Consider the following 13,218-nt stretch of genomic DNA (forward strand, 5'->3'; position numbering starts at 1 on the left):
CAGACCCACTATACACCTTATACACCCAACAGACCCACTATACACCCAACAGACCCACTGTATACCCAACAGACTCACTATACATCCAACAGACCCGCTATACACCCAACAGACCCGCTGTACACCCAACAGACCTATACACCCAACAGACCACTATACACCCAACAGACCCACTATACACCCAACAGACCCAATGTACATCCACCAGACCCGCTATACACCCAACAGACCTACTATACACCCAACAGATGCGCTATACACATAACAGACCCACTATACACCCAACAGACCCACTATACACCTTATACACCCAACAGACCCACTATACACCCAACAGACCCACTGTATACCCAACAGACTCACTATACATCCAACAGACCCGCTATACACCCAACAGACCCGCTGTACACCCAACAGACCTATACACCCAACAGACCACTATACACCCAACAGACCCACTATACACCCAACAGACCCAATGTACATCCGCCAGACCCGCTATACACCCAACAGACCCGCTATACACCCAACAGACCTACTATACACCTAACAGACCTACTATACACCTGACAGACCCACTATGTGCCAAACAGACCCACTATACACCCAACAGACCCACTATACACCCAACAAACTCACTATACACCCAGCAAACCGACTATACATCCAACAGACCCACTATACACCCAACAGACTCACTATACACCCAACAGACCCACTATACATCCAACAGACCCACTATACACCCAACAGACCCACTATACAGACACACTCCACATCCAACAGTCCATCCGGAGACAAAGACCAACAGACTCGCTATATACTCAACAGACCCGCTATACACCCAACAGACCCACTATACATCCAACAAACCCGCTATACACCCAACAGACCTATACACCCAACAGACCACTATACACCCAACAGACCCGCTATACACCCAACAAACTCACTATACACCCAGCAAAACCCACTATACATCCAACAGACCCACTATACACCCAACAGACTCATTATACACCCAACAGACCCACTATACATCCAACAGACCCACTTTACACCCAACAGACTCAATATAAACCCAACAGACACACTATACAGACACACTCCACATCCAACAGTCCAGCCAGGACAAAGACCAACAGACCCGCTATACACTCAACAGACCTGCTATACACCCAACAGACCCACTATACATCCAACAAACCCGCTATACACCCAACAGACCTATACCACCAACAGACCACTATACACCCAACAGACCCAATGTACATCCACCAGACCCGCTATACACCCAACAGACCCGCTATACACCCAACAGACCTACTATACACCTAACAGACCCACTATACACCCAACAGACCCGCAATACACCCAACAAACTCACTATACACCCAACAGACTCACTATACACCCAACAGACTCACTATACACCCAACAGACCCACTATACACCCAACAGACCCATTATACACCCAACAGACCCAATGTACATCCACCAGACCCGCTATACACCCAACAGACCCGCTATACACCCAACAGACCTACTATACACCTAACAGACCCACTATACACCCAACAGACCCGCAATACACCCAACAAACTCACTATACACCCAACAGACTCACTATACACCCAACAGACCCACTATACAGACACTTCACATCCATCAGTCCATCCCGAGACAAAGACCAACAGACCCGCTATACACCCAACAGACCCACTATACATCCAACAGACCTGCTATACACTCAATAGACCCACTATACACCCAACAGACCCACTATACACCCAACAGACCCACTATACACCCAACAGACCCACTATACACCCAACACATCCAACACTCCAGCACACTCCACATCCAACAGTCCAGCCGGAGACAAAGACCAACAGTCCAGCCGGAGACAAAGACCAACAGCCCAGCCGGAGACAAAGACCAACAGTCCAGCCAGCATTGGCGGCTGCATGCTGGCACTTTATTCCCCCGAACCACCGTGATGTGAGATTGCATGTGTAATCGTATTACAAGCAGCAGTACAGATGTGCTGCCAAGTGGGAGCCTTTCCTTCCCTGGATAAAGAGGCAACTCATCACTCTCCATCTTCTCTTACAATGCTGCCTTTTTTTCCACTTCAGATTAAATTTCTGACATTGCACAGGCATTAGAATTGCTTTCATCATGGAATTGTTTTTGCAATAAGTGGTTTTGTTTAATAATAGTTTCATTTCAATTTTCTTGACAGTATTCTAAGCTTATGCTAGAAATTAACAATATTTTTTGGATAATCCCAAAGATTAGTTGCAGATAATCATTTCATGATATACAAAAAAATAGATAAACAATGAATTCTTTTTCTTAAGGAGTAATGGTGAAGTTGATATCAGTATATTAACATATTGATGTAGTTTTTCAATTGCCCCCATTTGGCAACAGCCCTGGTTTGGGTAGAAAAGGCAAATATGTGTTGTATATTTTTCAGAAATAACTAGCATGATATCCCTGTGACTCACCATTTAAAGCATGCAGTCTTTTAGTAGTGATTAAAACATGATTTAAGCACATTGATAAAAATTATAGGTCCTTTTTAATGGGACACTATGAGTGATATCACTTTATGCTAGTCATGTGACACTGTGTGAGCAAGTGATATCATTTTATGCAAGTCATGTGATAGTTTGTGAGTGAATGATATCATTGTATGCTACTTCATATAAAACCATCTGCTAAAGAGGTGGGGTACATCTGTCTGCTGTGGGGGTAGAGTCCAGCCTCCTGCTGTGGGGGTAGAGTACATCCTTCTACTGTTGAGGTAGAATACATCCTTTTGCTGTGGGGGTAGAGTACAGCCTCCTGCTGTGGAGGTAGAGTACATCCTTCTACTGTTGAGGTAGAGTACAGCCTTTTGCTGTGGGGGTAGAGTACATCCTTCTACTGTGGAGGTAGAGTACATCCTTCTACTGTTGAGGTAGAGTACATCCTTCTGCTGTGAAGGTAGAGTACATCCTTCGGTTGTGAAGGTAGAGTACATCCTTCGGTTGTGAAGGTAGAGTACAGCCTCCTGCTGTGGAGGTAGAGTACAGCCTTCTGCTGTGACGGTAGAGTACAGCCTTCTGCTGTGAAGGTAGAGTACGTCCTTCTGCTGTGGAGGTAGAGTATATCCTTCTGCTGTGAAGGTAGAGTACATCCTTCTGCTGTGGAGGTAGAGTATATCCTTCTGCTGTGACGGTAGAGTACAGCCTTCTGCTGTGAAGGTAGAGTACATCCTTCTGCTGTGAAGGTAGAGTACAGCCTCCTGCTGTGGAGGTAGAGTACAGCCTTCTGCTGTGAAGGTAGAGTACATCCTTCGGTTGTGAAGGTAGAGTACAGCCTCCTGCTGTGGAGGTAGAGTACAGCCTTCTGCTGTGAGGGTAGAGTACAGCCTTCTGCTGTGAAGGTAGAGTACAGCCTTCTGCTGTGGAGGTAGAGTACATCCTTCTGCTGTGAAGGTAGAGTACATCCTTCTGCTGTGATGGTAGAGTACATCCTTCTGCTGTGATGGTAGAGTACATCCTTCTGCTGTGGAGGTAGAGTACATCCTTCTGCTGTGGAGGTAGAGTACATCCTTCTGCTGTGACGGTAGAGTACAGCCTTTTGCTGTGATGGTAGAGTACATCCTTCTGCTGTGACGGTAGAGTACAGCCTTCTGCTGTGAAGGTAGATTACATCCTTCTGCTGTGACGGTAGAGTACATCCTTCTGCTGTGACGGTAGAGTACATCCTTCTGCTGTGATGGTAGAGTACATCCTTCTGCTGTGATGGTAGAGTACATCCTTCTGCTGTGGAGGTAGAGTACATCCTTCTGCTGTGAAGGTAGAGTACATCCTTCTGCTGTGACGGTAGAGTACAGCCTTCTGCTGTGAAGGTAGAGTACATCCTTCGGTTGTGAAGGTAGAGTACAGCCTCCTGCTGTGGAGGTAGAGTACAGCCTTCTGCTGTGACGGTAGAGTACAGCCTTCTGCTGTGAAGGTAGAGTACAGCCTTCTGCTGTGGAGGTAGAGTACATCCTTCTGCTGTGACGGTAGAGTACATCCTTCTGCTGTGATGGTAGAGTACATCCTTCTGCTGTGATGGTAGAGTACATCCTTCTGCTGTGGAGGTAGAGTACATCCTTCTGCTGTGGAGGTAGAGTATATCCTTCTGCTGTGGAGGTAGAGTACATCCTTCTGCTGTGAAGGTAGAGTACATCCTTCTGCTGTGAAGGTAGAGTATATCCTTCTGCTGTGAAGGTAGAGTACATCCTTCGGTTGTGAAGGTAGAGTACATCCTTCTGCTGTGAAGGTAGAGTACATCCTTCTGCTGTGAAGGTAAATACATCCTTCTGCTGTGAATTAGAGTACATCCTTCTGCTGTGAAGGTAGAGTACATCCTTCTGCTGTGAAGGTAGAGTACATCCTTCTGCTGTGAAGGTAGAGTACATCCTTCTGCTGTGATGGTAGAGTACATCCTTCGTTTGTGAAGGTAGAGTATATCCTTCTGCTGTGAAGGTAGAGTACAGCCTTCGGTTGTGAAGGTAGAGTACATCATTCTGCTGTGAAGGTAGAGTACATCCTTCTGCTGTGAAGGTAAATACATCCTTCTGCTGTGAATTAGAGTACATCCTTCTGCTGTGAAGGTAGAGTACATCCTTCTGCTGTGAAGGTAGAGTACATCCTTCTGCTGTGGAGGTAGAGTATATCCTTCTGCTGTGAAGGTAGAGTGCATCCTTCTGCTGTGGAGGTAGAGTATATCCTTCTGCTGTGAAGGTGGAGTACATCTGTCTGCTGTTAAGTCCTCCATTACACTTGACAGCAGATACCAGGGTGTGCAGGCAGACTTTCAGTATCTATAAATAGCCCCAGAGTCTCCCAGCCAGTGTAGACTTCAGCTAGGGTGATCCTTAACCAGTGGACAGTGTGTGCAGATAAGTTTATAACATGTTCATTTGTTACAAAGTATGAAACAGACTATAGCCCACCTGGCCCAGGATCAGCTATTGGGGAGGTGAAGGATATCGGCTGGTCTGTAATGATCAATATACACCAGAGTATACACTGAGGACATATAGCTCCACACACGTGTGTGATGATCACTGTAACATACACACAAAGTCTTCACTGGCCATGTGGTGAGGAGAGCTAGCTGACACAGAATGCAGGGCTTGTACACTGTTTGAGGGGTATCTGTCTACCTGTTGAAGACTATAGGAGGAGGCACGAGTGTGAGTCGCTGTGAGGAGTTAGTTGTCTGACAGGTGAGAGATAATGTAACCTGCTGTGTTAATCACACTTGACTGGGTCACTTCTTGGGGTCACTGTGTTGCCATGTGTGCTGCCTTTGTCAGTGTTTCTGCCCGTCACACTGACAAAGCTCATTATCAAACAGCTCTGTGCACCTCACAGCACAGTGACTGTTTACAACACTTCGACAAGCTGGCATAATCTGTTGTACTTTGTGAACTATGTCCACATACTGTGTGAAAGCAGTAACCAGCCATGAATGAGTGCTAGAAGTATTTCAAACTTCACTCAGCCTTCACCTTGATCAACTGTGATTGTGTCAAGCATCATTCAGTGTTTATTTACTTCATTCAGTCTCAATATCAACTGATTAACTGAAACCAGTAGACTCATATGTCACACACATTCCCCAAATAATAACCATAGGGCTCCTTTATAAACATAGCTGTGTACACTGTGTACAACTGTAGACTTTAGTACTGGAATGTTGCATAGCATTCATCAAGGGCTATAGCAGCTATATCTGTTGATCTCAGGGGAATAAAGCATGCCACAACTGCCTTTTAATTGTTAAGCTTGATAATAATAATAATAATAATAATAATAGTAGTTTATTATAGTGTCATGTGTTATAAATGATGGAACAGCATAGTACAGCATATAAAATGCAAACACCAGGCCTCGAGAGGCCGAAATGACACCTTAAAAAAGAATATAATATAGTGTAAGAATCTACACTGAAACGTTGCTCTGTGGAATAAACAAGAAGTTGTTTTCTGTTAAGATGTGTGTTTTATTATTGACTCACCAACTTCTAGAATGCTGACCTGAATGATCGCAGGGTAGTAGGGCATGGCAATTCCCATTAATCAACTCTGTAAATGGCTATAAAAAAATGGAATAAGAAAAAAATCTCCGAGTTGAAAAGGACTTATGGGTCCATATCATATTCATAGTTGTACATAATACTGTCATTTCCATGATAATGTAGTATATTCCCTGGATGTTTGTGCTAAATAACACAACTGTATAATATATATATAATCTATGAGTCGTATGACCTTGCACAGTGATAGACTGAACTGAATAGTATCATAATGTTGCAGTTGTAAGTATTCATCATCAGCAAGGGTAGATAATGTTGATAGAGACTAACGCTTAGTCTCTTGATATATAGAATTTTGATTATAACAAATAAACCCATTTAAATTGAAAAGGAGCTCCAGGGAGACGAGAGATTCAGCCTGACCCTGGGGAAATCTAGACTTGCTTCATTTAGGGCTTTACCATTGCAGGGAGGGCTAGGCAGTAGGGAAAATAATGTGGTTCAGACAGACTAATGTTGATATGATGCTGTGTGCTGCACGAGGCGTTGCTGTATGCACTGACTCATCTTGTACAACATGTTGCAATTATTACATGGTGTTTATAGAATAATGTCACATGGATAATGTTGGAATGTTAAGGATGAGCCCTTACATGGTATAAACTGTATATCTCCTCACATTCCCTCTCTAGTAGTTAAGCTAATTTGAATCTTAGCAGGGAGACAAGTAAAGGAAGCATGGACCAATATTTTACCCTGGAATCTGAACAAGGGGATGAGAATGGGAAACTGTAAGGAAATTTTTTGTAAAAATATAATATCCCATGGATAGTATAAGATGTAATGTGGCCACAGCCTGTCAAGTAGTGCACAGGAAACTGAGCCATCCATTTGTTGAACAATAACATTAAAACATTGCAGTTTTCCTAGATTTAACTGAGATCTGTTAAGGCTAGTGCTTAGTCTGTCTCACAGTCCCTGAACCACATTAATTTCCCTACTGCCAAGCCCTCTCTGCAGTGCTAAAGAGCTAAATAAAGCAAGTCTAGATTTCCTCAGGTTCAGAATCTCGTTTCCCTAGGGCTCCTTTTTAATGTAAATGGGCTTGTTTGTTACTATCAAAATTATATATATTCAGAGACTAAGCCTTAGTCTAGCTAGTGCTGAGCTTACTGTGTTTTATAGAGTGTTGTTTGGACTGAGAATGTACAGGACATGCTGTGATGCAAGTTTGACAGACTCTTTACTAAACATTTAAAAATCTCGATTCCATGGTGAGCTGTCATGTCATCACTCCATTATTAGGGTGACAGTAATTAAATTTACTATGCTTTAGTTTTGTGCTAAAAGCCTGTAAATTAATTATCGGTAAACATCCTATTGTGAAGTGTTTGATGGTTGGGAGGTTTGACAGCCACATTATGGTATCAGCGTCAGTGATTACAGCTAATACTGAGCGAGACATGTTCATGCTGACGCTGCTGACAGGTTTCTAGAACATTACCGGTGATAATAGGATCAAGTCACTAGCTCTGGGCTGGATCACGCCACAAGATTCTTGATTGATACACTTCCTTGTCATGCTGAACAAATACCAGAATAATTCAAATTTGCCTGTCTGTTGTAATGACCGGATTGGCTTTAGTTGAAATCCTGAGTTAACTCATAGAAATTTGGCATTGCGTGTATCAATCAGATTATCTTAGATTCTCAGAGGCAGAACAGAATTTGAAAAAGGTCCGGTACACATTAGACCAAAATTACTTGAAAGATTGGTTGATATGTGAGGAGTTTGACAAAACAATGGACAGTGTACCCTCTTCATCCCTACACATCCTGTCACACCCGGCCACACACCACCCCACCCCACTTTTCACACACTCACGTACACCCTTTATTCCTCCAACCATTTCACCCTTCTACACCCTCCATCTTCCACCAACTCACACCATCAAACACTATACATAGTTCAATAATTACTAATGCTTAGTCTCCAAATATAAATAATATTGATAGTAACAAAAAGGCCAAGAGCCCAAGTGAGATGGGCGAATTCATAATCGGTGGAAATCTAGACTTGCTTCAACTAGAACTTTAGCATTGCAGAGGCTAGACAGGATGGAGAAAAAGAGGTTCAGGGACTGTGAGCTATTTCAACCAAGCCTTTCACTCGTACACACCCTCGACCCTAGACTTGCTCAACTCTCTAAGGTAATAAATAATAGTTTAAATGATAATTTCTAAAAATATATGAATAACAAACTGGTCCGCTTATCTAGACTTGCCTCTTTAAAGGATAGAGTTACTATACATCCATGGGCTCAGCATTAAGTATAGCCTTGTAGCAAGACTACCTCGGCCCTAGACTTGCATATGGTAAGTCTTTAAGGTAATGATTAATAGTTTGAATGAAAATTTCTAAAAAAATATGAATAACAGACTGGTGTACTGTCTCCTTATCTGGACTTGCGTCTTTGATGGCTAGATTTACTATACATCCATGGGCTTAGCATTCAGTACTGCCTTGGAGCAAGGCTACCTTGGCCCTAGACTTGCATAAGTCTCTAAGGTAATAATTAATAGTGTTAAATGATTAAAATTTCTAAAAAATAATAAATAACAGACTTGGGTCCTTACTGTCCGATTATCTAGACTTGCCTCTTCGAAGGATAGAATTACTATACATCCTTCGGCTTAGCATTCAGTACCGCCTTGGAGCAAGGCTACCTCGGCCCCTACCACCCATTTTCACCAGTCCACACATTTAACCCCTACCCTCCTGTCACTCCATCCCTGTGGGGATCCTGCTAGACAAGCTTAGCATCTCTCAGCAGCATCTGGTGTTTACATTCAGCAGGTGCCCTTTCTGCTGGCCTGAGGTAGGTTTGCTGAACTGATTAAGATTTTGTTAGGTAACTCAGAGCTCCATAACAATTCTTTCTTGTCCATATTGTCTTTATGTGGCCAGATTGTTTAAGTAAAGACAGTGTGGACTTCTAGTGTCTTAATCAGAGATGTGACATCTTCGTCCTCGTCAATGTCGTCTCATCAGTCAGTATCACACTGGCCTAGTATTTTGTTTTAAATTCAAATATGCTTGACCGTTACAACGTTCATTGTGCAAAATCTAGAGCTTTGTGCTACATTATTTGACTGTTAATACTGGAAACAGTGAATATGCTGGCACAGCTGTAAGTTGATCCTAGGATCTACGCTGAACAGAGAGCACTCCAGATCTTGATAAAGAGAAATACATTTATCCTGAACTATTTTTTTTTGTTTTTGATTGGTTTATTGCAGAAATCCAGATAGTTTGTACTCTCAAACCTTTTACCATGGCAACTACCTGCCAAAGGATTCACTGGAATTATGAATCTTGTCATGAAACCAGAACATCCCAATTAGATAAATGTAACTAGATGCAGGATCCCATCACAGCTGATAAATGTAATTGATCCTATTACATCATAAAAAACAAGCTGTTGCTAAGCAACCTTTGAAAATGCTCTGGTTGATGCTTGCTACCCATGCATGATGTAATCAAGTCGACATTCTTGAAGTATGTTTGTTGATTTTGTTGATAGCAGTCTGGTCAGTTTGGTTGCCTTAAGTGGCCAAAATGTTTGCTTGCAGTGAAGAAGGCCTTGGTTTGAATCCACAAATGGTTGCCTTGTGTTAAGCAAACTTCTGGCAGCATGCATAATTAGTAAATGAGTTTAAAGTGAGTTGAAATTTTATGTCACATCAGCATTATTTCAGCCATATAGCAAGAATTAGTAAATGATACAGAAAATTATTTTTGTTCTAAATTTGGAATGATACGCGCGTTGGGCGAGCTGGCTAAGGAGCCAGGCTAGTGATCCAGCGAGGTTGAGGTGTCGGGATCGAGCCCACCTGTGAACGGGTGTAAAAAACTTGGAGTCAACTTTGTGTGCAGACTCTTTCAGTGTTGTCACAACCCCTAGTGTACAGTATACAACCCTGTGCACTTAAAAGAACCCACGAATCCATTGGTATATGACCAGATGGTGGCCACATGAATACGTGCAAACACCTAGTTGCGGGTACAGCAACGTGCAGTGAACTTGGACAAAATGCTGTGACTATGTGTCCAAGTCCACCCAGCTGTCAATGGGTACCTCGTTAGGTTGAGAAAGCCACAATAACCGATGCGCCTAAGTCTAGTGGCTGCAAGAGTTGTATACTCCCCAGGGAGTTGAGATTGATAATACGATGTGCCATTGAGATTGACATCCAATGATCGAGGGGAAAAAATAATAGCGCCTTGAGCAAACACTAGTTGCCTGGATATGTGCGCTATATAAATATCATATAATAATAATAATAATAATAATATGAAATGTGCATCAGCATCTGGGAAGATAGAGAAGCAAAACCTTTAATTACTTCATTTCAGAATGAAATTCAGGGTGGGACGAAGATGGGACAGACAGAATAATGATATGGACAGACTCATGCTTCATGATACATGCCTCACATAGATAATGTGTATTGACAAGTGCATGAATTCATTAGATATCTGACACCTCCTATCTCTGAGAAACTGTTGTCATATACATGCTACCTGGACAAAGAGGCTGGAGTCACTAGTCATCCTCAGGGGTCAGGGTTTTCAATCTCCATTTTGTTACAATAATTACCCTGAACCCATTCACCACCATCTTAAATGAGCACTATCCCTCGCCCATGACTTTTCACTGCTAAAATATAAGCAGCATCCTTCTGAGCCGTCAATATAGTAAATCAAATCCAAAGACTTATAGTTAGAAGAAGTGTTTTACTGAGTACTAAAACAAGTAAAGTTTTCCTCCAAGACCTTCTGGTTGTTTGAGGTGGTATGCAAAAATGAGTTAAGCCTTTGGGATATGAGTGCCTGATTGGATCTTGAAAAAACATCCAGAATAATTATGTAATTTCATTGGTCGTCTAGTTTTAACATTGTGTCCAGGTATGTATTCCACTAAGCTCCCAGTGAGTGAGTATGGTTTTACGCCGCTTTCAGCAATATCACTGCGGGCGACACCAGAAATGGGCTTTGCACATTGTACCCATGTGGGGAATCGAACCCGGGTCTTCGGCGTGACAAGTGAACGCTTTAACCACTATGCTACCCCACCGCCTTAAGTTCCCAGAACATCACTGGCTATAATTAACATAGTTTTCACTGCTGGTCACCATCTCCCTGTATACAAGTGATGGAACACTAATCACGTAGGTAATAAAGAAAATGTAATCTTTGGTACTCTAGTTGTACTAGAGATGAATTTCATGTATTTGTCTCAGGTAGATATCATGTAGAGCTGAGAGGTATATATATAGACATATATTACTTAAGTAGGTGAGGTCAGGTGAAATTGGGTTCAACGTCGTGCTTGAGAATATTTCGCTCATATGACGACGTGCATGCGTGTGTATGTGTATGTGCGGCTGCTTGTTACTGACTAGCCCAGACTGAAGCTGATTTTATAGTGCTAGCTCACTGAGATACCATGCCGCAGTGAAGCATGAATACCCCACTCAGACACATTATACTGACTCCGAGATGACCAGTCCTTGTTGTACCCATTAATGCCGAGCGCCAGGCAGGGACCAACAAGTACCATATTTTAACGTCTTTTGGTATGACGCGGTCGGGGATCGAACCCGCGACCTTCCGCTCTCCGGGCGGACGCTCTAACCACTACACCACGGAGGTGGTCTTACTTTAGTAAAGTAAATATTATGAAGTATATGAACTTGAAACAAAGTCCTCCACAAATGCTATATAGATGTATATTATATTCTCTTGTCCACAATATATTTTGTTTAGTGTAACATCTGTTTAATTATTATACGTTTATGTTGATGAATAATAATGACAATTATTATGGATATACAACTTCTTTTATTCTGTGGAGGCGACGTTTCGACATAGGTTCTAATGTCTTTGTCAAGCAAGTGATTGAAATGTCGAAACGTCGCCTCCACAGAATAAAAGAAGTTGTATATCCATAATAATTGTCATTATTTTTCATCAACTCAACTTCTAAAATGCCCATGAAAGAAGTCATACATTTATGTTGTAAGTTATTATGTTCTGTGTGCTACAATTGGAATGAAAAAGGATATGATATTGTATATATCCGGTATATATATATATATATATATATATCATTTAAAATGGGCATAAAGTACCCTTGATTACCAAGGATACGAAACAATGGTGGAGGATCATTCTGGAGCTCAGCAACTGGCACAGCCTCTTAATCAGTTGACATGAATATCTTCAGGTGACATTTAAGATGCTGCAGTAGCAACAAAGGCCTTTTCCTTGCTTGAGAAGCCCTCTAGCATCTGCACGGAAATGTTTCAGTGAAAAACTAGAGAAGCTGAATAAGTCAACATTGTCTTCATCGTGGACTCAACAGTTCACTGACATATTGTTTTTCAAACAGGGAAGAAGCAACTGGTATTTTAACATTTGAATTCAATTTGGTTTCTATGACAACAATGTTGTAAAAGTTTCTAGGTGCCATATCTGCAAACTACTTTTCCTTGTGGTATAGTGACATTCTGCTTAGCAATATCACATTGCCTTCTACCTAGACAGTACAGATTTTGATTTTTTTTCAATGTTTTTTCTGAGATTCAGGTTTTGTTCAAGCTGATTTTGTTTGACCTGGTGAGTGAGGGGCCACTTATGTGTTTTGTTTGATTTGGTGACTGAGGGGCCACGTATGAGTTTTGTTTGACCTGGTGAGTGGGGGGCCATGTATGAGTTTTGTTTGATTTGGTGACTGAGGGGTCACGTATGAGTTTTGTTTGACCTGGTGACTGAGGGGCCACATATGAGTTTTGTTTGACCTGGTGAGTGAGGGGCCATGTATGAGTTTTGTTTGATTTGGTGACTGAGGGGCCAGGTATGGGTTTTGTTTGACCTGGTGAGTGAGGGGCCACGTATGAGTTTTGTTTGACCTGGTGAGTGAGGGGCCACATATGAGTTTTGTTTGACCTGGTGAGTGAGGGGCCATGTATGAGTTTTGTTTGACCTGTTGAGTGAGGGGCCACGTATGGGTTTTGTTTGACCTGGTGAGTGAGGGGCCACGTATGAGTTTTGTTTGACCTGGTGAGTGG

General features: G+C 42.3%; 1 protein-coding gene across 3 annotated transcripts in view; it reads left to right on the forward strand.

Moving 5' to 3' along the window:
• The window catches only part of LOC124280132 (glutamate carboxypeptidase 2-like), a 174,256-nt gene that overhangs the window by 43,826 nt on the left and 117,212 nt on the right, over window positions 1-13,218 (forward strand). Inside the window, exon 1 of one of the 3 annotated variants that reach the window (XM_046716026.1) lies at window positions 4,815-5,272. The exons of the other annotated variants lie outside the window; for them this stretch is intronic. The gene's annotated coding sequence lies outside the window, so the exon portion shown is untranslated. Of the gene's footprint in view, window positions 1-4,814; window positions 5,273-13,218 lie in introns of those variants that run through there. 3 annotated transcript variants of the gene reach the window in all.

Source organism: Haliotis rubra, unplaced genomic scaffold (genome assembly GCF_003918875.1).
Source record: "Haliotis rubra isolate DU_JTF1 unplaced genomic scaffold, ASM391887v1 Scf260, whole genome shotgun sequence".
NCBI lineage: Eukaryota > Metazoa > Mollusca > Gastropoda > Lepetellida > Haliotidae > Haliotis > Haliotis rubra.